Raw genomic sequence first — 25,825 nt, forward strand, 5'->3', positions numbered from 1 at the left:
ATCTGTGGTAATGTCTCTGCAGGAGGAAAGAAGGCAAATCCTACCATTTGTGGAAGGTATTCATGTGTTGTCGGCTGGTTAAACTGCACGTCAATTGAATTACTGTATCCGTTAAATCTAGATAAAAGCTCCGAAGCAGCAGTTTAGAAAACACTTTTTTCTTTTCTGTTCTTTTCGGTTTTTTCCCTTCCCTTTCCTTAAGTCCTCTAAGCTGCCACAGGACATCTGGGTTGGTTTTGTTTTGTATGCTGGGTTTTGTTTTGTCTTGTGTGTCTTCGCTGTCAAAATCCCCAAACAAGCGCAGCTGCCTTATAAAAACCAACTGGGTTCGTGTTTTGCTTACTGGTTAATAGGGTTAGCATGTAAATGAACACATCGAGGCTCCAAAGTGAGCAACTGGGCAGTGCCAGGGTGGTCACACCTCCTTTGGAGCCATTGTCTCAGCCTGTCTGGCTGTGGGTTCAGGAGTGCAAGAGCTGCAAAAACAAAAGGGAGTTTTTGTAAGAAGTGACTAACGCTCTCATGGACTTGGGTGCCTGTAAACCTCCACTTGGTCACTAAGTTTGTTCTGGAGAGAGCAAAGATGAAATGGAAGCGGTAGCAAATGTTCAGCTTTGGATCCTGGTTTTGGCCTGAGAGTTTATTTTCTCCCTGTGGCTGTGGAAAATAAGTGTTTGTGGTTTTGAAACCAATTTCATGTCTCCCTTCTGCTGATCTCACCTTGCATCTAAGGAACTGAGCATGCTTCTGTATGAACTACTGACACATAATTAATAGGTCAATACTGACTTGAACACTGGGTTATTAATAGAACTAAGAGGATGCAGGTTTTCAGGATGCCTGTTCTTGGTGCAGACTCGAGTTTCCCCAGCAGTTTTGAATGATGTGATTTTTTTACTCCCTCTTAGGAATCATTTCTGTGTTCCTGGTGCACATAGCCATGGTGCTGGGTGGTTGAGAGGTGCATGGTCATGGGGTTTAGATGATTGTGGTACAAAAACAAATCAGTGTTCAGAGAGGACAGCCCTGAGGTGATTCCTATCACATCCAGTCCCAAGCTCTGTTACCTCCAGACCATCCAGCCCTTAACACAAATGCTTCAGGAAGCATCCTGTGCAAGAGGGGGAGGAAGGTGTGGAAGTTCAGTGCCTACAGCAAGCCATCAGGAAGATTAGGGGGTGGTATCAGTGATGTTCACTGAAGAGCATGAAAGTTTTTGTTTGCTGAAGTCTCTGAGGTGGGAGCACTGATGTAACCAGTTACTTGATTTGGAACAGGAATGTCGTGGGTGTGCTTGGCTGAAGTGCTAAATACAACCTTTCTGGTGTGGAATAGTGGGAAGGACTGGGGCCCTTTAGCCTGGGTTTCCATGAAGATCCAAAGTTTCAGACAGCTGATGAGAAGTCTGGCTTAATGGCAGCAGTAACCTGTCTACCTTTATCTACAATCAGAAGTTATTCATGACCCTGATTCATGAAACCTCCTCTCTTAAGCCTAGGAGTCACGTTAAAAACAACACAGAAACCTCAACTAATTTGTTGGAAAGGCTCGGTGTTAAGATTTTCTGCAAGTATGTATCACCATAGTAATTTAAAAACTTGTATGTAAAATTATAGCAACCCTTTCCTTGGCATCTCTGAAACCTCTCTCAGAGTAGATATTTTGGGTATGCTGGAGGTTTGGCGCTAGGTCTTTACCTATTTACTAATATTGTCTGTGTTAAAAAAAGAAGTTAATTCATCCTGCTTGGTAAGATAACGGGATGATTGATTCTAGTATTTTATTTGTCATCTAAATCTAAAGCAATCATCATCCCCCTGTGCAGCACAAATAGTCTTGCCTTTTAATCCCTGTCCATTTCAAAAAATCTGTTTTTGTGACTCACTGAATAATATCTTAATTGCATTTTCATTCTAGTAGAATCTTACTCTGAAATAAAATAGAGCAAAATATAAACTCAAAGAAAATGCAAATAGATTTTTTTTTTTTTTGCCCAAGCCTTCCTGTGTCTTCACACATAAATTAAAATCAAACTCTGTATGTCACTCACAGGTGCCATGCTGGTGAAATCCATGTGAAGTACATTCTGCTTGTCATGGAGAGATCCCAGCCCTTCCAAGGGAGACACACAAAGTAGGAGAGTAATTGTGACCCTAACTTCCAAGATTTTGAAGTCACAGACCTCCTTTTTCCCTGTCAGTAAATGAAAGTGTCTTAGACTCCTCATCTGTGATAAATACTGACTGCGACAATACAAATTCAGGTACGCAATTCTCATTTCCAGTACAGAAGTGTTGTTTTTGTCTTCCTGCCCCACTGCTGTGATCCTGGAAGGGCTTTGCTGTGCAGCAGATGGCAATGCAGGTGTAGCCATACGTTCTTTTGGCAGCCTTGGCCTCCAGCCATGGGGGAGTGTGGAGCGGGGAGTCAGATTACCAGATGGAAACCTAAAGCTGACATGCGGACACAGATTAATATTTCCAAGATGACGCTTATTACCCTGTTGTTAGCACCAGATAAAACCAGGAATTAATATCCTCATCCAGCTCTTGAACAACTTGGGTGATGAAGTAGTGTGAAAAGGAGGGACTTTTCCTGAAACCTCAGTGAAGGTGTATATCTGGAGCATGGGATTCATCTTGAACTTTTAGGGTGCACTGCCACTCAGATTAGAGAACTCTGAGAAAATAACTGCTAAAATTGCCTTAAAATCAAAAGCTGCACCAGCAAGTCACCTTCTCAGGGACTTTAGAAAGCCACTGGTTCCAATGATTGCCTCCCCACTGTAGTGGCCCTGGAGCCCCCACTTAACATTGAGGCTCTGCAAAATGTGATTCCCGAGCAGGTGGTAAGCACAGGGATTAAATAATGGTGAAATTATTCTCCCCTGAGGTGCCCAGCCAGGGCAGTTCCAACTCAGCTGGGTCTTAGGACTGGTGCTTGATGTCAGGAGTGGGAACCTCCCAGTGTTCTTGTACTGTTGTGTGTTGGTCAGCACACAAGGAATTCCTTGTTCATGGCTGAGGACAAGCTTCTAGAAAGGCAGGTTCCAGGAGAAAGGGAGCAGGCTAAGTCACACCAGCATGCTGATAAGAAGTAGAAATTGGCCTGCTTCAGGGCTCCATACATCTTGGTATTCCCTTTGCATAACTGGACATAAGAACATGTTTGGGGAGAATAAAACCAGGACAATTTCTTAAAATTGTTTCATCCCTCACCTGATCCCTGCCTCTGAAATGTGCTAGAATGATATGGGTTTTTTGTGGTTAATTATATTTAAGGGACTTCTCAAGTTTTCCCTAGAGTCCCATTCAAACTTTAAGATTCACAGTGCCCTTACTGCTCATATTAAAAAAACCCCTTCTGTTTAGATGCAGGGCTCTTCCTGCAGAATTAGGCCATAAATTGTGAAAATATAAAGCAAAATACAGGTCTCTGTGTGAGAAAGAGAAGCCACCTGAAAATGCAGCCCCAGACTCTCAAATAGGGTCTATGTGTTAGCATGTAGGATCCCTCAGTATTTTAAATGTGCTTCCTCATATTGGATTGACAATTTGCCCATTAGAGAATGGTTCGTGATGCTCTAGTTAGAACCTCTGTGCGTGCACTACAGAAATTGCCAGAAAATTTAACAGACTTTACTTGGCAACAGCTGCCCTTTGTTATGATGCCAGTGTTAGAAATGAAAAGTACAGAAATGAGAGTGAAGAAAAAAAATACAAACTAATGGAGGTAGGGGAGCAAGTGGAACCACTGCAGGATTTGTCTTTCTGAAAACTGCCTGATTGCTTTTCAGATCTATCCTTTCTTCCCCCTGTTGACAAGCAAAGCTTGGGAATTATAAATGCTGCATGAATTAAATCCATCACACTTGACTGACTGGATACCACGTACTGGATCTTCCAGGCAATTTGGGTTCTATCAGCGTGCCACTATTGATTTTGGTGCTTTGACAGAAAATAGCAGAGAGACAAATGAAGGGGGGCAGGAAACCTCCTGAGGTTTTTTTGGGATGCTGTAGCTGGAGGGGGTAGCTAAGGTAACACCAGGTTTCCTCCACGTAAGGTAACAGAGAAGGTGCGAACGCGGCTTTGTACGGCTCAGTCGATAAATGTTCAATGTGTCTGTGTTGGTGCTGCACACTGTCCTTCTGTGGCTCTTTAGGAAAGGCTTATTGACAGCAGAGTTATTCTTGTCCACCTACGCTGTGTCTGTTCCAAAGCAGCAGCAGCTTTCCCTGGGCAGCACAGCTGTGCTCTGTCACAAGTACCAGGGATGAGAATGTCAGTGTGTCCCATTGAAATGCAGATGGGCAGAGATGTTGCACAGGTCTGTCACCAAGTGCTGTTTGTTTCACTGTGTTTTTATTGCTCAGATAAGGACTAGCTTTGAGAAGTTCCAAAAAGCGTTTTGTTTTCTTTCCCTCTTCTCTTTTTCTGGATTTCCTCTGTTCCACTTAGTTGAAGAAAGATCCTGTCCTTGGCTGGGCCTAGGGGGAGAACTGGGACCAGAACTGCCCAAGAGCTGGTTTGTATGAGGAATAGCAAGGAGCACTGGGGGCTACCTGTTGTTTTTCTGCTGAAATGTATGATAGAGTAGTAAATGCTGAATATTCCATGGATTATCCATGGAATTGTGCACTATGCATGCTCCTGTGGAGAGCACTATGGATTGCTCCTGGGCGTGGAGCTGCGGTAAGGCTGCTAAGGGAATGGGAGGTTTCAGCTGAAGTTTTCCACACTCAGGTAGGACACAACACATTTCTGCTTTGTCATTGATCTCTTCATGTTGCCTGTCCTCTGGGGAAGGGCTGTTTCTCTTGTGCTTGTCTAGGACTTGGAATAAAGTTTTCATGAGGGATCTGTAGGAGCTGCTGTAATTCAAATCATCCTTGCTGAACAGGGAGTTGTGTAGGACTGGCTGTGCCAGGCAGGTACAGTAATGGAGTTCAGCACCTTCTGCATGCAGGCAGCAGAAAGAATAGAATTTGCACCATGCTGCCCTCTCCTCTCTGATTTCTGATCTTCCTTTTGATTTCTTCCTTTTGATTACTTCATTTTCTTTATGAACAAGGCATAATTTAGAGTATTTCTCGGGGAGGAAGTGAAATCCAGTCATGTTCATCCCTATTAACATGTGTAGCATATTTCACCTGAGTACAGTCATTTTGGATAAACTGTTTTTCAAGGGTAAAAACGTGGTGCTGTAGGGAATGGATGCAGCAGTTACTGTTCCCCAGGACAGGTGACATTTTCTACAGAGTGCTTCCTTAGGGAGGAATGTTAAACCTTAAGATTTCATCTCTCCTAAGAGAAGACTTTAGGTATCTTCTTTCTACTGTCCAAAGCACTACAAGTGTAGAAAAGAGACAAGCAAGTAACAAATGGTTACATTTAATAATGTACTGTAATAATTATGATCACAGCACTACCGATTCTGATTCCTAAACCTTCCAGTATCTGAGGCAGAAATTCTTATTACTGTAGGAGTCTGCTCCAAACCCTCTTTTCAATAGTATCAATTTACAGTAATTCCTCACAACACAATCAAGTGATGTATTTTAGGAGAAGAGCATCACCGAGCTCTACCTGTACCAGCAGGTACATTCTCCTTTGGCTGTGGTGGCTGTTCACAATGCACAGTGCTAATGGGGGGAGTTGAAGTCCCTGCCTTTTCTATGATGCAGAAAATGTACTATGGCCACATAAAAGGCCATTTCAGGGCTGTTGCTGCAGCTCCTTTACAACGTGCCTGTGGCACAAGGACAGGTTTGGGCTCCTTGGAGACAGTTTCCCTCTTAATAGTTGCTGACACCACAAGGCAGAAGTGGCCCTGCCAAGTACTCTTAAGGAACAGCCTGGATTCCCAAATCCCTTCAAGGGGAGCAGCAGCATTCTTTTAGCTTCAGTACTGTGTGGTGGCTGTTGGAGGTGGTGAACTAATGAGACCTGGTCTGACAGGAATCCTTCCTCCTCCACAAGACCCATCCCATGCAGTCTGGTCCAAAGTCAGATTCCCAGGCTGTCTAGAAGCCTTTCAGAAAGGTGGAATCTCTTTTTCAGCCCAGTGCTGCAAGGCAGCTTAGACAGCTTGTGTTTAAAAGGTTAAGATTTAAAAAAGGCAATAAAAGCTGTGGTAAAATATGGAAAAATTTTAAAATATTTTTCCAAGCAGTCTCTACTTTAAAGTTGTCTTTATATTTACTTGTAGATTTTTGAGGCGTGCCTCATTGAAAAGAACAGATTTTTAATTTTACATGTTCTCAGAATAGAATGAAGTTCATTATTTCAGCCTGTGTCAGAGTTGCCATTTTTTTTAGGAGTCATGGACCCTGTGTCACCTTAGAAAACCTCATGCACACTAACTAGACACTTTGAATCATCTTTAATTTTTAATACTGTCTTTAAAAAGTGGGGATTTCTTCAGCTGTCTTAGGTTGGAGGTGTTTGCCTTCATTGAATTAAGAAAATGCTTCCACCTTCAAGAGCAAAGTGACAAAAAGAAGCTCTCAGCATCTCTGATTCCAGTAAAGAAAACATGGGAATAAAAACAAAGACATTTCCATTTACAGAGCAACTGTTCCTGAGACGTGATTAAAGCTGTTCAGATTTCCAGTAATGTATATATAATATATTCCTGTATCTGCAACATATTGGTAGGAAACCTTAAACAGCAGATGCTCCGTGGGACTTGTAAACTGAAGTCCAATCTATATAGAAGACAGAACTTATAATGAGACATAATGTAGCTGTGAGACAAGACTCACAGGCAATTTCCTGCAAGAAAGAGTGAGATTTAATCACTTTGGGCTACTTGTGCAGCTACTGCTAAGGCATGTTAGTTACTCTGTCAGAGGGGGAGATGCTTGTCAAGATTGTAAGCAAACGGAATTGCTGCCAGCCATTTACTCACAGACAACAGATGATTCTCATAGACCATTTGTTTTGTTTCTCTGCTTTTTGTCTTGTGCTTTGCTGTCTCTGTAAAATCCACGGCCTTTTATGTTAGGACAACAGGACATTAGCAATTATGGCTGCACACATAAGCAAAGCTCCCTCTGCCACGTCAGTCATCAGAGCTCAGTTTGGTTATTATCTCTGTCACTTCTAAAAGTTACCATTCTAGTGGCTTTATTTACCTCAAGGAAATAACTTTAGAATTTTTGATTGATAGAAGTAATTGCTCAGGTACTTGGAGAAGCCGGTCTTGTGTTACATTTACTGGCCTACAGGTGAGTGACTGCTGCTTCCTAACTGTCAGGCACGGAGAGAGCCGGGGGATGAAATCCAGGTTATCTCAATGCTTGTGTTTTCTGCAGCTCACATAAAATATTAGCCCCAATTAGCATTCATGTTGCCAGCCTCAGCTAGCACTCGGTGCAGCAGCGTGAAGGAAGAGCCATACCTGGCAGATAATGAGGCAGGTAATTAGTCAGGGAGTTCCTGGGCACTCATTCCCAGTCCAAAGGCAGGGCACGGACAGTCTCACCAGCAGCTCTTGCACCATCCTGCCAAGCTGCACGCTGTGCACTCCTCACCAACATTTATCCAGCCTTCCTCATCCTGTTGGGAGTATTTGCAGCCAGCAGTCCCATCTTGATTTCCAGGTTGATTGCACAGATAGTAACCCAGGCAAATTTGGCAGAGGGACTGCTGGAGGTAAGGCAAGGAGAAGGCAGATGGGGGAAAACGTCATTGACCCAATTGCCTTGTCTGAACTAGATGGAAAATTATATCCTTGTCCCATCACTCCCCATAGATCAAACAAATTTAGGATTCCTAGATGAGTTCTGTGGCATCACTTCCACAGCCCAGGGATGAGTGTTACTGAGGTGAGTGCTACCCTGTGGAGTCATTTAAAGCCAGCCTCCCTGTCCCCACCTTTTCTTTTCCCTCTGAGTACTCTCAGCCACGCATCTTGCCTGGCTCAGACTCAGCTGCACCAGCAATGAATTCCACGCTCTGCCTGCATTATCTGATGTTGATGTATTCCTTTCTCATAGGGCATAATTCAGGACAGTGACCTAACTGAAATCTTTTTCCAGGATGAACATCACACATACCAATAGATGGCTAAAAAGTGGGTAATGAATCTAAACCAGGTTCTTTTAAACACCTAATTATTGTCAACAGCAAGACCATAATCCAGGCAATTAGCATCCTGCAGACCACTTAGTCTTAGCTAAGAGCCATGACAGAAAGGAGATTGAAAAGACAAAAAATTTTAGGTTTCCATGGCAGTGAATCGGGAACGGCATCACCAGCTTCAGTGCAGAACATGTGGGAAGAGGAAAATATGGTCCAAAGGATTATGGCTGGAGAAAGGAGAGAAGGTGGGTGGGCTGGAGACCCCATTTGCCAGAAAACATGAGATAGCACATTTTCCTTTTAAAGCAATAATTTTCATGAGAAGCTCACTTCAGCGCTCAGAGATTTGTTCTCAGGAATGTAAATGTGCATTAGGAGTGTGGGGGCAGCATTGAAATGCAGAAAGCAAAGTTCTCCAGAGCAGAGGGAGATCAGTGGTGCCTTCTTGGCAAAGACACCTCTCTCTTGATTTCCAAAGGACTTGGTGGGTTACTGAATTGTCAGGGTATCAATAAATCAGGGTGATTGATTCTTTCTTTTTTCATTTTTAGCAAGTAAAAGCAAACACCATTACAATAATTCACACTCAGAAGAACACTTTCCCCATTGCATCTAATGTAATTTCATCAAGTTAGCACAGTCCAGATTAAAATGTGAACACGATCTGTGTTTAATATATCAAAAGCAAATTAAGTCTGGATTTGAAAAGGTGTTAGAGCTTTTCCTTTCATAAAATAAAATTAGTTCGAATTTGTCTCTGAAGTTTGAACTGAAATGAATTTATTGTCGAGACAGAAACCTATAGCTTAATCCAAGCTTAATGTTACCTCTGTCTCTCTTTTCCTTGCCTCCTTTGGGCTCTGTTCTCTGTGGATATATCTTTTCTTTGTCTCTCAGCCTTCTCTGGGCTCAATTCTCTGTGAATACAGCTCTCTATAGTCTCTTAGCCTCCTCTGGGCTGAATTTTCTGTAGATACAGCCTTTCTATAGTTCCCCAGCCTTCTCTGGGCTGAATTCTCTGTGAATACAGTTCTTCTCTAATTCCCCAGCCTCCTCTGGGCTGAATTCTCCCGGGATCCTCCCTCGTGGGGAGTTCCACTTATCTCAGTTCTCATTATTCGAAGTAAACTCTCGAGCTCGTTAGAATCTTGTTTCTCGTGTTTATTGCAGGATCCTTACAAAAGTTAACAGGTTTCTTCAGGCTGGTTACAAGGTTAATCTTTGCAATTTGGTACATTTCTTTCTTCTGATGGTACAAACAAGGCCTTGTGGCACACTTCATGTCTGATACACAAAATGGCCCTGAACTACGCAGTTCTTTTATCTTTATACCTATTTTTACCCAATTAACAATAGACACGTATATTATTTTTCTTAATGACCCAATGACCCATCACCTCTGTGATGCACTGCGGCATTTTCTATCCAATTACTAACTATTACTCAAAAACCTCCAGGAGCAGAACATGAAGAAGAAAGAAGAAGGACAAGAGACAACACCCTAAATCCTCCATCTTGTCTCCTGTTCTCTAAACTACTTTTTTCACCCAGTGATTTAAGAAACTTTCTAATCTACACACCTACCTTTCTTATCTAACTTTAGCATTTGTTTTCATGTATTACTATGAAAACATGCTCATGAATTTCATGTTATATGAAATTCAGTGTTTTCTTGAATCTCAGAACTAAACATTAAAAGCAAGGGCACACAGTCTGTATTTCAGACTCCAACACTTAAAACGTTTAACAGTGAGGACACTTCTTATGGGATATTTTTATTATTCTCGCAAGCTGAGGCACAAATCAGCAGCACTACTGAAAAAAAAAAAAAAGAGAGAGAAAGCAAAGCTTTTGTGGACAACAACAACATGTACAAGCAAATGCTGCAAAATTCAATTAAGGCTGAAAGAAAAAACATTGCACTAGGGAATGTCTGCTACAGAACAGGGGTCGTTTTCTGTGCAATAGTCCTTCGAAGCGTACAGGAGTTGGCATCACTCTTGTTAGATCATGTTGGAGTGCAGCCTTACAATTCTATTGAAAGGTATTGTTCTTTTTATTTCAAGGCTAGGAAAAGGGATGTGATTCACTGTTTTTAAAGGGAAAACCTATACAAGTGTGTGTCTTAAGGGCATCATTACCCTCACAGGGCTTTTTGCTTCTAGAGCTGATGTTTGAAGTTGGCTCGTGTCCACACCAGTTGGAAATCATCACCATCTGAGACTTGGTCCTATAATGCAAAAAATTCTCAAAGGTCAGTGGTAGCTTTATATGCAGAGGGGATTCATAATAAACCTTTCTTAATCGCTTTTCAGTGGCTTTTGTGAAGTGAGAGTTGTCAGTTCAGAGCCCAGTGCACGCCTGCAGCAAGGAAGACACACGACAGCATCACAGGTGGTTTTGTCTGGTATCTTAGCTGGGATACTGAGCAGGGACCTGATAGCTGTGGCCCTGAAATCACAGGGTATTGCCTCTTGCAAGTGAAGCTGTACTGAGTAAAATAAGAGCACAGTCTGTAATTAAAAAACTTCACAGGGAAATCCAACTGTTGAAAAGTATTTTAATATTCCAGTCTGAGACTAAGAGGTAGGGACATTCTTCATTACGCTGCCGGTTCTAGAAGAGGAGTTCTAGAAATGCTTTTGTAAATAATGATTTATTAAAAAATGCAATGCAGCTTGTCTCACATGAGTGCTGTCACTGCGTTACATTCAGAAGAAGGAGCTTGAAAATGGATTTTATTCAGTGTTTACATGGGTAGAGAGTAAGATACTGTGGGAGGAGACAAATTAAATTTGAGTTTGATCAGTTCATACTGAAAGCTGAAGAAAATGGAAGGAGGATGGGAAAAATTAGCTTATTTGTTGTTAGTTTACTGCTTTGTTGGTTTGAGCAGTGGCTAATGTGCCTGTCCAGTGACTTAAGGATAAAGTGTATTGGGCTTTTTCTGACAGCAGCTGAACAAATTCATGCGTTTTGAAACAGATTTTTCCCTAGAAGAAAGCATCAATTCCTTACCATAGCCATGCATAAAACTTCTCACAAGATGCAGACCCTCAGCTTTCTGTCCAGTTTCAACAATATTAAATTGTCTCTCTGTGTATGAAGGGACAGACTCATCTCAGAAGTGGCTACGAAGGCAGGGAGTGCAGTGCATACAACGGGATCATTGAAGGAAAGAGGGAGAGGATTCGATCTTTTGCTTCAATGACATCATCAGCACACGGCAGAAGTTGGGAAATGACACCTGTCCCAGAACACAGGAGCATTTGGAAGTCATGGGCTGGAGCTGTGTCTTGCAGCTATGGCAGTCTCCTAGCAAGGGAACCTCCCTCGGTGCTCAGTCAGGGCCTCTCTGCTGTGTGTGACGTCACCAAGTGGAAAATGGCAATAGCACGCTAAAATACATTTGCACAAAGCATGAGAGTGAGCACCAGAGTCTACAAAGATGGATTTTTCAGGAGAACGTGTCCCTGTCCAGCACAGTAATTCATCTTCATCTAATAAGATATAGAGCCCAGTCAAGCGTGCATAAATCATTCCTTGTTTGTTCTCTTTGTACTGGGCGTGGATGGGACTAGAGTGCTTTGGACACTGTTTATGTCAAAGAGGAGAAATGTTGCAGTGTTAAGATAAAGAAGGAGAATGCTCCTTTGCTGCAGGCCAAGTGTGCACCTCCATCAGTTTGCAGTCTGCTTCAAACAGCAAGTAGTGTTTGGGAGAGCAGAATACTAATTCTAGAAAAGAATTAACTAACAATGTTCTGTAGGAGTTGAGAAGTTCTGATAGTGCCCTTCGGTGAAAAACACCAGCCTCAGAAGTGGACTGAGGGAGGAGCTCCTCGGCAGAAATCCCAGCTCCTCAGTTCTTTGCTGGCTGTGTTGCTCACTTACGGTGAACTTGGGCTTTCTCCCTAAACTCAGTGTGGCTCAGCCTTCCCAGAGCCTCCTGCATCCCCTGATCTCCTGTGTGTCCAGTGCAGTGGCCCTTGAGCCGTTTGCAGGCTCTACGGAGATAGTTACAAATCGGTGAGTTGTCAGAGCGTCACAGTCGCCGTGGTGTGCCAGAGAGATCGGCTGTGCTCCCCCTGCTGCACTGCAGGATGGCAGGAGCATCTCTTCCTGTGCACAAATCCATATCATCACAGATGCCTGTGACACTTCAGAAGCAGGTAGTGGGCAGGGAGCTGCGTCCAGATTATTTCAGGTGAATCCCCTGAGTTGTCCAGCTGCCTCTGTGCCCCGTCCTGGAGAGTTTGTGGCCCAGGAGCAGGCACGATGTGCAAGAGCTGTGGCACACCATGGGTAAATGAAATTAAGTGGTAAGGCTGACATGCCAAAGCAGCATTTTCTAGGCACAGCTCCTAGGAAACTTGACAGGGAATTGCATACAATATTTGTGGCATTATAAAGTGTTATAATTCACTGCTATTAGATGACCACCAGCTGCTAGCTTAAACCTACTACAATTTCTGCTCTGGAACAACCAAACTGAAAGGTAGAATTCAACTCCTTGTGATGGTAGTCCCCTTTTCCATATATTTGCACAATATCTAGTGCAGTGGGGCACTGTTAACAATAGGAAGCTTTAGCTTTTAATCTTCAGTCTGTCTGGGTTAGCATTTGCCTTTAAGGTGACTTAACATTTTGCATGTAATTACAGTCTCTGGATCTTTGAAAAGAGCTGTTTCTCTTGAGTTTTCTGAGTGGAATAAAGTACACTTATTAGCCTGTAACCTTTTTTAAATCCCTCTCCCATATGGTATTCATGGGGCATCACCTATAACAATATAGGATAATAACCTGCATAATATGGGCTATCATGAATATTGATGAACAGGGTAATTAAGATCTCTGTGCATGGTGCATGATTACATATGGGCAACCTATTGACGTAATTTCTTAAGATTAAATCAAAATAATACATGATAAACATAAGAGTTCTACCAGTTTATCTGATATTTCAATCCATTTCATGTTTGGGGAGAACTGAAATATTAATAAGCAGAAAGATCTGGTATTCAAATGAATTCTAGAAGGAAAGAAAACAATTTCTCCCTTTTTTTTCTTTACCTGTTGACTTGTGGGACAGATGACAAGCTGATATGTTTCCCTGGAGGCTAACATCTTATGTTCCAGAATACAGGCTTTCATTAAAAAATGATGACTTGTGAGGAGATGTTCATATTCATGTGAACAGAGTGCAGGTGCTCCTCTTCTCTAGTGCCCACAGACAGCCTGAAAGAACCAGTGTGACAAACAAACCACAGCTGAAACAGCCAATAGCAACTCCAGCATCAGTGATGAGGATTTATTCCTGTTCTTGTTGGGTTTGATCTCCCAGCACTATAAAAACTCTGGGCTCACTGATGGATGGATGCTCTGAATCCTCCATCAAGGCCGGGCCAGCACCGTGATGAGCAATGTGTGATGGTCACTCAAGCTCCATCTCCAGGTTAACCACACTTTTTGCCCTCACTGCTCACAGAATGCGTCTGCTTCGCTCTGGTGATTTAAGGGCTTCTTCTAATTTCCATCCTAACTTTCTGCACCAATTTTACCCAATTGTTATTATGCCAAAAATCTCTTTTTCTTAAATAGTTGTGAGCTACCACTGCATATTAATGTCTCCCCCTCGAGTGCTGCAGCTATATCAGCTCTCAACCTTCACCTCGACTATCATGCTGTGTATTCACCTGATCATGGGGACAGCTCTTCTCTCCACCTCTTCCGCTTGGAATCACTTTCCCCAAACTTTAACCAGCCTTCCAAGTGAGGGTGTACCTCAGTCATATGAAACAGCATCAACACTTCCATACATCCACCTCTTCTTTTCCTGTCTGAAAACTGCTTGCAGTATTTTCCAGACACATCACTTTGGCTGCTGACAGACAATCCCTAACTTTGACTGGTCCCCACGTCCTTTCTCACCTCAGTGATTGCCAGCTGATGAGCTCTCAGTTTGGAGCAGACAGTGCTGCCATTGATCCTGCAGATGAAAGATGAAACTATGCTGATTTTTCCAGCTGACTGTGAATGACATTCTGCTTTGGGAAATGTTTGTATTACTGCTCAACTGAAGTGCTGGATATAGCAGTTTGAATGTTTTCCCTCTTTGCAATGTACAAGACTATTTTAGAACTTCTCTTTTGTTATTGGTGTGGAAAACAAATGGATTTTAGGGTAATAATACAGATTCTTAACTCTATTTTATTACATATTCTAAAATCAATTTTTAACAGAAGTTTTAATTACACATTACTTTCTTTCAAAGGGCAGAGATGCTCCAGATTGTTGGTTGTGCTTGCAGAGACTTGGTTTCTTTTTAATTTTCTTCCATCCCCATTATCCCTTTCCTGTAACCAATTTCAATAGTGCTAAGGAGCTTTCACTCAAATTGACATACATTTTAAAAAACTCACTAAAATTAATACATTCTGAATCAATGCTGCTATTATTTATTTTTTTTTTGTATATTTATTATCTTGGAACCTCTGACCCTGATATAATGGGAAGGAAGAGTCTTTTCTCTCTTTTCATAAGCAAATTTCTTGGTAAATTGCAATGGAAAATGCTCAGTCCTCCTCATTAATGGATCTGTCTTACACTTCACATGGCATGACTTGAGCAGTAAAGGGTGGGTTTGCAGCTCACACACACCTAATGAATTCCTGAGCTGCTTGAATTCCAGAGCTGCCCATTTGATCATTGTGCATAGATGACAGTTGTCTCGATACCCTGATGAATGTGGAACAAAACATATTTATAACAATAGTTTATTCTAAGCCTGGAGATAAAACTGCCTTTCTGCTGCCAAGCAGTCAGCACCCACAGCATGCAATGAGCAACTTCCTTCCACTGGTTTGAAAGACATTACTATCATGTATGCAGATAGGGAGATTTTTTAGGCTAAGTTATTGAAAATTAAATAGAAAGTTTTGAAAAGAAACAATAAATGGGTTTTCCATCTGAAAGCCAGTGGCTTTATAGGGAAAATCCCTAAGTGTGGCTGGTTTCCTGTATTGTTTGCTACAGAATAGTCATTACACACTTCACAAGTGAAGGGTATTGTAATCACAATAATGGAAAAATGTAGCTCAGTTGTAAACTTGAACAGTGTTGGGGTTTTTTCTTTTCCGAGATAGCCTCTTAGCTGATTACATTTTGGACCACAAGCATTTCTTAAATGTTAGGCCACATTTTTCTCCTCATTATATAGATGCAACTTGTAAAAAAAAACCTTTTCCAGTTTCACGAGTTTCTGATTAATCCGAAGAGCATTATAAATCTACAATAAGTTTGCCTTTTGACTAGCAGCATTTGTAATAGCTTTAAAAAAGTAATCATGAAATGACTAATAACAAGCAATTGCCTTGATGCTCCTTGTTTTCAAATACCTATCTCAATTTAATGTCTTCCTGCAAGAAATTGCCAACAAAAATAATACAAATAAAAATGAGTGTTTGGTTAAAAGATGTCTCTAAACTTTGAAGTGGCAGGACTGGAAAAAGTATTTCTTTATTAATGGAAAAGTGTTGCTATTACAAGTAACACTCCAAACGGTGACGACCCTTCTGACGTGCAGTGTAGTCAGTCTGTACATGGTATGAGCAATCTGTGCTGGGAGTTGGAGTAATGATCACCACACCAAAAATAACCAAAATTTTGCACAGGTTTCAGCAGGACCAGGAGTTCATTTGCAGATGTAGAGCCATGCAGTGGTTAGAAGCGTTTCTTGCAGCAATTGCCTGAAAGTGCTGAGACCCTGAGACAGGGTGGGATTCAGTTCATTTGAGGAAGAGAGATTGCTGACGGTGCAGAAGGACGTGGAACAGGTGAAGACTTGAGCTGGAAGCAAAACATGAGTGGGAAAGGGAGCATTTGTGTGTAGAGGCCGGCAGTGAGAAAGGCAGAAAGCTGAGTCCTTAGTTCACGGTGGAGTCTAGCAGTTGTCTAGATGTGTCTCTGTTTTGCCTGCAGTTCAGTAGGTCTTCCTCCTCCCTGATTTCTTGTCTGGATTTACTACTCATTTTCCTATTTTTTTGTCAAGTACTGTGTGCCAGGCAGAAATCCTGGCCAGAAGCGCAGTCAGCGGTGTCCTAAGATGTATTGCTCAAAGAACAGCTAAGACATCACTCCCAGTTCACGCTGCATTGACAGCTCAAGAGCAAAAAACCTGAAAAGTAGCACCAAGGATGATGAAAGCTGTTAATATTCCTGCCAGAAGCGCACGGCGCTGCAGCTGGTGACACTGAGCACCGCAGCCCTCAGCTGTGAGGTGTCTGGCACATCTCGGTGAGCAACCAAGTGCTTCCGAGGACAAGCGCTCTCCGACACGTTTCTGTCCAGGCTGGCCAGCGATAACCTAAAAACAGCTGCTCAGAGAGAAGGGTAGGAGAGAAACCGTGAGTTTGAGCTCACAGCTGAGAATTTTAGTCACTTGACTTCCACCCCATGCTTCCTAGCCTGTTCTAAGAAAAGTAGAGTCCCCAAAACAAGACTCTGTCAGGATATTGTCCCGGTCGAGAAGCTTAATCTGGGAGAAAATCCCTTTCTGTAGAATACTGAGAGGGCAACAGGATTTCAGATGGAGTCTCTATTCCAAGGATTAATAACCTTATACATAGTAAACCCTTTTGACAAGTTCTCTTTTCTGCTCTAAGTCTAGCTGATGGACCTTGCGCTGGTTTTTAGCTTAGAAGACAGTAAAATTTGGGGTATTCAGTGTGTCATGAGAATTAAAGGGAGAAAAAGAGGAGAAAGTAAATGACAGTATTCTTGAATTACAAGCTGTCAATTCTCCTGATGTTTGGAAAGGCAACGTTCGGGTGACTTTTCTCCTTGAAGTTTTTGCCTTGCATCAGTCACAGAAAGGAAGGTTTGGACAGACAAGCACCAGTGATGGAGTTAATCCGATGTATTGAACTGTCAGCCATTAGGTGAGCTAACAATCACTGGGCAATTGTAGGTAAATGAGCTCGATCAAGAGGGCACTTGTAAAATTTATTAATTTTATTTCCCTTTTGTGGAAGCTGATGCAGTTCAGACGGGGAACCGTAACTCCCTCACCTGCAGTAATGGAGCAGCTCCATCTCCAGAGCGAGGGATGCAGGGTATCAGTGAAAAATGCAGTGGGACTAACTGTGTTTAACATAGGGTTAGGAAATTCAATCAAGAAAAGCAGCGAGGCTGCAAACACATTAACTGGCATTCTCTCAAGATTTTAACCCTACATTGTCTTGACAAAATGGAATTGACCTCACGGAATTTCCACCCTTGCCTTTAGACCGGCTCAGAAATCGGCCTAAAGGTGCTCCGAGAGCGGGGGATTGGGCGGGAGGGTGCGACTTCAACTTCCCCTCAGCGCGCCTGCAGCACGGGCTTCCTAAATTGGTTTCGAAGGAGCGGGGAAGAAAAATACTAAATCCTACTTTATTTAAGACAGGGATTAAGAATCCCACAAGGGAGGGCGCGGCGGCCCTCGTGTGGGAGGGGGGCGCGGCAGGTGCCGTGAGGGGCGGGCCCGCGGCTCGCTGAGGGCGGGAGCAGCCTGAGGGCGGCAGCAGGCTGAGGGCCCGGGCCCGGGGCCGCCCCCGGCCCGGCCGAGCCTCGGAGGAGGGCGGGCGATGCGGGAGGAGGCGCGGCGGAGCCCCCGCCCGCCCCTGGCCGGCGAGCGCGGCTCCTCCTCCGGGAGGGCGCGGCGAGGCTGGCGGGCGGTGCTGCAGCCCCGGCGGCAGCCCCGCCGCACCTCCGCGCCCGGGGCGACTCCGCGCCCGCCGGGTGCCGGCGCCTCTCCCGGAGGAGCCTGTGCTGAGGGCACGGCCGGCAGCGGGCTCTGAGGCAGCGCGGGGGGACATGTCGGCGGAGCGCGGCTGGAGGTGAGCAGCGGGGCGGGCGGTGCCCGCGGGCCCGGCGCGGCCGAGGCGCACAAGTCGGCGCTCGCCGGCCCCCTGATCCCGGCAAAGTTGTGCCCGAGCCGGCCGCAGGCTCCCGCTCCGCTGCGGGCACCGCCCGGGCCGGGAGCGCGGCGGGACGGGGCGGCTGCCCGGCGCTGAGGCTCCCGCTGCGGAGGCAGCGTTTGCGGGGCTGTTCGCTGGTGTTTCTTGGGCTTTGGGTTGGTTTTTCTTGTTTCCCGGCGCACTCGGCATCTGCCCGGCGCGGTCCCCGCAGCAGCCCTTCAGTGGCCGGGCTTTTCCCTTTCGCTCTCCTCGCGGCGTTCTGCGCGACGCTGTTGCCCTCTGGTGTTTGTGAGAATTGGTTATGGCTCTGTTGGGGAGCAAAATTTGTCAGCCTAGTGCGGTAATTCTTCATAACTTCAGGTGGTTATAGCTGCTTGGATTCCCCAGATGCCATCAGAAATGGATGTGTGTTGCTGCTCGTTTCAGCTGTCATGTGCAACCCTCGGGAAATGGCAGAAAACTTTTCTATGATTCAATTCACTCCCTGGTGTGCTGTGCTGGATAATTGCTTCAGGGTTTGGTGTGGTGGCGTTTTCTCTTCCTAAGAAAATGGTAAGTGAAAGAAACGGGGTTTCTCTCGCTCTCAGCATCCCAGGCAGTTCTCTCTGAAGGAATGGTGCTGAACTCTGCCTTATTAACTCTTTATTCTTGGCAGCTGTAGGAGAAAAGGGAAGTAATGGTATGGGCATGGACCAGACAGTGTGCTGGACATTTATCTCAGAGACCTTGAGCAAATCATTTACTGTTTAGATAGTGAAGTTTCTGCAATTGCTGAAGAATTACAGGGTTTATCTCAGAAAAATTGTGTGATGTCAGGAGCTTAAAGCTCTTCCTGTAGAAAGTTTTGTGTGAAGGTGAAGAGTGATGTGAAGACTAAACCAAACTTCTGTGTTCTGTTGAAGTCTTCAGAGCCTTCTTTTAAACTATTTTTAAACATTGTACGTTTAATGGTTATAAATATTTTTTCTTGACAAACTGTCATGTATGGATCTCTATCCTGGCTCTCTATCACTAGAGACTTTTCAAAGGTGTCTCTAGTGCTGCATTAGGCAATGCAGCATGGAGCTAAGGATGTTACAGGTACAGTAGAAACTGAGAACTGCTTACCTCAAGGACTTGAAAAAGAATGAAAAGAATTTCTATCCACCAGAATTGCTGTGCTGCCTAAACCATTGCCTTTTTTTTTTTTTTTTATTTCCTTCACAGCTATGAGAGAATATAAGCCCTTCAATATTCACACATTGCAGAGTTTGTTATGTGATATTAAAGGGTCTCAAAGACTTCCCTTGTCATGTCTCATATCACCATTTTTACAAGCTGAAAATATCTTTTTAATATGCAGTTGTAAGGTCTCATTCTCAGCCTGGATTTACTCCTTTGAGCTGTTGAATACTTCAGTCAGTAAAATAATGCTGTAAGTAGGCATGCTCAGGGTTTGGACGCTTGTTTGGTGTTTTTGTAACTGATTTAACAATCTGAGCCCTGCTGTTCACCCCAGGTTTGGTTGTGTTCAGTTGCACTTTGCTGCTTCCTACCATATCATCTCTATATCCAAAGATTTCCATTCTAGTAACGCTAAAATGACTTCAGAATGCTTCCTTTGAGGAACTTGTATTTCTTAGTGACTGGCCAGAGCAGACCTTTATGTTCAAAGCAGTTAAGCAGCATTCTAATCATGTGAGACTTAAATGTCTGTAGTAATACACTAAACAATATGCCTCCTTTTTTTCTGCTCTTCATTTAAAACTCATCCTTTGTGTAATAAATCACCAGCATGTCACCAGCACTGTGGCACTGTCCAGGCAGGTAAAGAACAGGATGAGAATGATGGGGATTATTAGAAGAGAATTATTTAAAATATGTCCCCAGAAAAATGTGATCTACCTGAATAATACTGATGGATACTCAACCCAGAACTGGCTCTGTTTTAGTAGTTCTTGATGAAAAGGGTTTTTGTTACCCTTTAACAGGATGTTTTTACTTATAAATTTGACCCAGCTGTATTGTTTCTACTCAAGGGTCACAGTAAGCAGTTGCCCTAGCACGGGCCTGAGGTAAGACTAAACCAGAGTTTTCCTACTGGGCTTTGACAAATTTGATTTGAGAATAATTCCTCACTTATTTATGGATATTTCAGTTGAGCCCATTGCTTTGGTCTTGGTATTACCACAGTGCAGAAAAGTTTCTTGTCATTTTAAAAATTGCGTTGATACTCATGACTCAACTTTAATAGATTTTTTTTAAAATTCTCTGCAGTTTTATGTGCCTGTGCAGGTACCTAGTTTCTTACTTGAGCGTCTTTTTTTACTGGATTGAGAACTCCTGTGAAGAATTTAGTAGGCTGCATTCTCTGGAAGAGTTTCCATTAAATTATCAGGGTGACGTGATTTACAGAAGTCAAGAATTTGGTCATTTATTCTTACCAATGAAACAACAAACGAAAGAAAGCTGCAAGTGGTAGGAACTCGAGGTGTGCTTCATGTCTTTGGGGTTCCTCACAGTATTTTTTCTGTCATCAGTGGCACTTCGTTAGTGAATTTAAAAACCTGAAACAGAACAAGCAGAGCCATGATAAACCCCCCAAGCCAATCCAAACTGAAGATCTCTATTCAGATGCAGCTATTTTGTGCTGGTTGCCTGCAGATGCCTGTAATTGTGACTGCCCAGCAGTGCTGTTCAGAGTGCTAAATCTTCTGCTTAAGAAGGTGATATTTCTTTATCCTGCCAGCAAGATTTTCATGTGAACTAGTTCTGGGCTTCTGCAGTAGATGACAGGAGCACTGAGCCTTGCTGTCTGTGTTCATAACAAAATGCAACACTTGCTTCCGTGACTCAGCTTTCTCTTAGCAAGATCTTCTCCATAGTGAAACTGTAAGTGAAAAACCAAATTCTGAATATTCAAAGATGCTAATTTTCACCTTAAAATGAGCATTTTGGTACCTGCTACTTTGAGCAGCAGAGGTAAAGGGTTCTGGTCTGAATTTTAACATGGTGGCATGAAAATGCAAACTAGGACATCAAATGCAGGTTGTAGGAGAACAAATGCAGGTTCTTTTGAAGCAATGAAGTTCTAGATAAAAAAAAACATGCAAATTTTATTGCTTCAAACCATGGAAAAATACCATATGAATTATTCTCTAGGTAAAATTTATTGTGACATCAGCTTTGTGGAACTTTGGATTCATATAATATCTGACAGCTGTTCTCAAGTGCTTTGAGGTACAGGTGGGACCACATTCCTCTGTCACTGAATTCCATGACTGTAGAAATTAAAAAGAGCTGTGACTGCTTATGCTATCTATGGGGGTTTTTTCATGTTTTTTTTCACTAGAACAATACTAACAAGCTTGAACTCTTGTGAAGACTTTCTAGACTCTTTCTGTTTTTTCCTTTAAGCCTTTTTCTTGGATATTTTTTATTGATGTCAAAGCTATCATGACTTCTCCTTCCTTTAGTAAAGTATTGTGTTCTTTTGTAATGAAAGTGAGACTCTTCAGGTACTGTCCTCTTCTGAAATGCTGCTTCTCACACACTCACTGTAGGTACATTGAGAATTAGACCTTTTGTCTGGTTTTACTGTAGGAAATGATAGTGAGCAAGGACCATCTTCCCTGAAGCCACGTCTAGAGATGTGATAAAGGTCGCTGTCCCAATCTCCATAGGTCCCACGGTGTGTCATGTGAGGAGCATCCCAAGGATGGCGCTGTCAGGGGTGCACTGTGAGTTATTTTAGCTGTAATACAGCACTAGAGTATCCAGCAAGATCTGTTGCTCAGGGGAAAATGCTGCTGTCCCTGGAGGAAAGGAACTGTATCTTGTCAAGGCTAAGAGAACTCTTTGAATTGTTTGTTTTCCTCTTCCTGCGTTCTTTTGAACTCCTGCCATACAAACCAGCAAGTGAAAATTACGTGAGCCTCAAGCTGATACAAGAGAGCGTGCATTTAAAACTTGTGCCTTGCTCTGTTCCGTCCTGCTTCCTGACTGTCTTCAGCAGGGACTGTGCCAAGTCTGGCTGTGTCCTGCTGCCTCAGAGAGTTCCTCATTCCTCACAGAGGAACCTCACATCTGTCTTGGCAGTTCCAGCCACTCCTCCTTGCAGCTGCCCGCTGTAGCCCCACGGGGGTGCCTGCAATTAGGAGCTGAGGATACAATGACTGGGCTTTTCTTGAAGCAGACACGGGTTTCTGGGCTGGCTCCAGATTTTCCTCTCTATGGAATGGCATTAGGAACCGTGTCCTTGCTGCAAGTGTTTCTTGGGTTGCAACCCTTGTGTAATACCCAGTTCAACCAGCTCTGTCTCATCGGCCCTTCCTTGCTCTGAGCTTAGGTCAGTGTCAGTTCTCACTTTTTCTGTATCTGGACCAGCCAGGTCTGTGGTTGTCAAAGACAAGTAGGTGTATGTAGAGCTTTCCTGCAGAATGCAGTCAGTGATAATTTTAGGCACTGAAATGATGTGTTTCTTGGCATTCAGGCAGCTGAGCTGGAAACCCAAGATGAAGAGAACCCTTGGTGTGTGTAATGAAAAATCATCTGTCTGGAAGCCTCTGTCTGGTGTTAACTCATTCAGGGTGGAACTTCTCTTTGTCACCTGACTTGTTCCCATGTTAAATGTCTCTGTTCTGCCATCCAGACTGAAATTCTTGAAGCTGGTGTGGCAAGGATCAGACATTTCAATGCTTAAGAATGTTAATTTCTTCTAAAGGTACTTCCATGTTGTTGTTTGGTCTTTCTGCATTCCTCAGGTTTTTTTTCAGACAGAAACCGAGAAGCTGGGGTTGTGTTATTTTAGTGAAGCACTGATTAGTGAGCGTGGGTGAAGGGCAGGTTTCCTGCCCAAAAGCTTTGAGCAGGACTTTGTGCAGCTGCAGGTCAGGTTCAAGGCTGGGTTCAAGTCTTCCCAGAAGAGAAGGGATTGATAAAGAGGTATCTGAGTAGACAGTGAGGAGAGTAAAATCTATGCAGACAGCAGGAATCTTGCTCTGACTCTTAACTATGAATGAGACGGCTCACGTACGCTCGCTCTTGATGCTGAATTTTGCGGTTTTGATGAATAGAATGCCTTGGAGTTTCTTTTCCCCTCCCTCATCTGATCTTTCTCGTTTAGTTTTACTTGATGCTCATCTTGGCACCGGGAAGATCTGTCTTCAGGGTTTAATTAAATTTGTGGACATGACATAGGTACTGTTAAGTACATCATATTTTTTAGCTTTTTTGAAAATCTGGAGCGAAAGACCAATTTGCTTCCAATGTAGGAATAAAAAAAGAAACCAACCAGGACTGGAAGGATTAAGCTCTCAGTTGGGAAATGACCATGTTAATGCCACACCTTATCCTAATCCCATTTCCAAATGGAGCTGGGTGCAAACTACGCTGAAGTTAGAGTGGCCATGTTCTAGATCTTCACACACCTAATATTTTCCAAGATCTGCTTTGAAGCTTTGTTTATGTCTTATGATCATTATTTTATGCTTGTCACACCATCCAGTTGTTTTACTAGGGAGTTTTGACAGCAGTTGTACTGCTGGCTTGAAAAATTATTCTTTCCTTAAATACAAGATAAAGCATAAGTATATCCTTAGGTGATCTGCCTGTTAGGTTTAACTTTTGAGTTATGACTTTATCTTCTCCAATTTTAGAGCTTGATTATTGTATTTTGTTTTTAATGCAAAGAATTGGCAAGTGCTTCTAACAGTCTGCAAGACTCCACAGTCCAGAGAAATGCTTTGTTTTCCTCTGATGTTGCAGGAAGGAGGTTTTGCTTTGAAAACATTCCTACAGTAGATGTAATATAGAGTGCATCAGTGTATGTTTGTACAACAGTTGTGTACGTTCTTAGTTCTTGGGAAAACTAATAAAAGATAAAATTTGTTTAATCATGTTCCCCCAGCTTTTTAGGAGTAGAAGGAAGAAGTTGATAAATTTTCTTCAGTATTTTGGTTGTTAGCAGCTGTCTACTTGGGAATTAACTTTTATCTTTAGGTGAAAATAATTTCTAAAGCACAGTAAATACTTTGCTTTTATGCCTTGCTTTTCAGTACCTCTTCCTACTTTATTTGATCCTCTGAGGTGAGGAACCTGTGAGATTCAGAGACCTTCAAATGCACGTGGCAAGTAGTGGGAGCAGGGAAAAAAATACATTATTGCAAGATTTGGAGCTGTTGGTCTCCAACTCTCTGGCTGGCAGTGGTTTCTTTACTCCCCATTAGTTTAAGCAGGTGATACTTCACAAGGTGCTGCCTCAATTAAATCTCTGATTTTCTTTTCTTCTAGACCATACCTTGGGTAAAGCTCTGTGGAAGACAGATGTGTGTGCTGCAATGGTGACAGAAATATTTCAGAGGACTGGAACAAGTTGTTGAGAATCTGTGTTTGTTTTTCATGCTGCTGTTGAGAGCTGTCTAAGGCAAGTAAACACCATGAGTTTTATCCTGAAACTTCACAGACATTTCCAAAGAACAGTAATTTTGCTGGCCACTTTTTGTATGGTGAGCATAGTTATTTCTGCCTACTACTTGTATAATGGCTACAAAGAGGAGAATGAGCTTCCTGAAACCTCTTCAGAAGTGGAATGTGGTGATCCTCAACCGTTGCCATCCAAGCTGATGGAGATGAAGAGCACGAAGCCCATCGATCCCCTGAGGACAGACCTGGTAGTGCTGGTGTTTGTGGAAAGCCAGCACTCAAGCTTAGGCCAAGATATAATAACCATTCTGGAATCCAGCAGGTTTCAGTTTCACCTTGAGATTGCATCTGGGAAAGGTGACCTCCCAGTGCTTCTAGACAAAAGCAGAGGCAAATACGCTCTCCTAGTGTATGAAAATATTCTGAAGTAGGTGAATATGGACTCTTGGAACAGAGGCCTTCTAGATAAGTACTGCCTGGAGTACGGTGTAGGTGTGATTGGATTTCACAAAGGCACTGAGAACAGCTTGCAGAGCTTTGAGTTGAAGGGTTTTCCTTTCCATGTCCACAGCCATCTGGGTGTTCAGGACTGTTGCATTAACCCTCATTCCCCACTGCTCCATGTGACTAAACCTTCTAAGCTTGAGGAAAGGCCCTTGCTTGGAAATGCCTGGGCCGTTTTCCAGGTTAATCACACAACTTATCAACCAGTGATATTTGCAAAAGTAAAGACACCAGAAAACCTTTCTCCACCTGCTGCTCTAGGTGCTCTCTATGCCACAGTAATACATGACTTGGGGCTCCACGATGGGATTCAACGAGTCCTTTTCGGCAATAACTTGAATTTTTGGCTGCACAAGCTGATTTTCATAGATGCCATCTCTTTCCTGTCTGGAAAGAAACTCACCCTATCCTTGGATAGGTACATTCTGGTTGACATAGATGATATCTTCGTTGGCAAGGATGGAACAAGGATGAACACCAACGATGTAGAGGTAAAGTATGTGCACAAACTGATGGTCAATGCAGCCAAGCGGTATTTTCATCTGAAAGTGAATAGTTGTTCATGGTTGGAACTGGAGGGCTCCACTCAGGAGCTGTTCATATTTATTGCACTTGTGAGTCTTACAAGCAGGAGGTGAATGTGGTGAGCAGCAGTAAATGGCAGCATCAAATGTGAAGAGTGGACTGGGTTATTGGCTGTTTGAGGTAGGTTTGGATGTCAGGAGTTGTTTGCAGCATTTCACCTCTCTCATCTCTGTTATATGGCACTTGCTTGCAGGGAGGGTTTGTGCTAATATTGCTCTTAAAAGCTTAAAAGCTGTCAGTAAATGACTGGACAATTTCCATTTGAATGTTTAGAGCTGTACATTCCTGA

General features: G+C 43.1%; 1 pseudogene; it reads left to right on the forward strand.

The window, feature by feature from the left end:
• The first annotated feature begins 24,461 nt into the window (after positions 1-24,461).
• LOC131578658 (bifunctional heparan sulfate N-deacetylase/N-sulfotransferase 3-like) lies at positions 24,462-25,589 on the forward strand (annotated as a pseudogene).
• Positions 25,590-25,825: the final 236 nt, after the last annotated feature.

Source organism: Poecile atricapillus, chromosome 4, assembly GCF_030490865.1.
Source record: "Poecile atricapillus isolate bPoeAtr1 chromosome 4, bPoeAtr1.hap1, whole genome shotgun sequence".
NCBI classification, from domain to species: Eukaryota; Metazoa; Chordata; class Aves; order Passeriformes; family Paridae; genus Poecile; species Poecile atricapillus.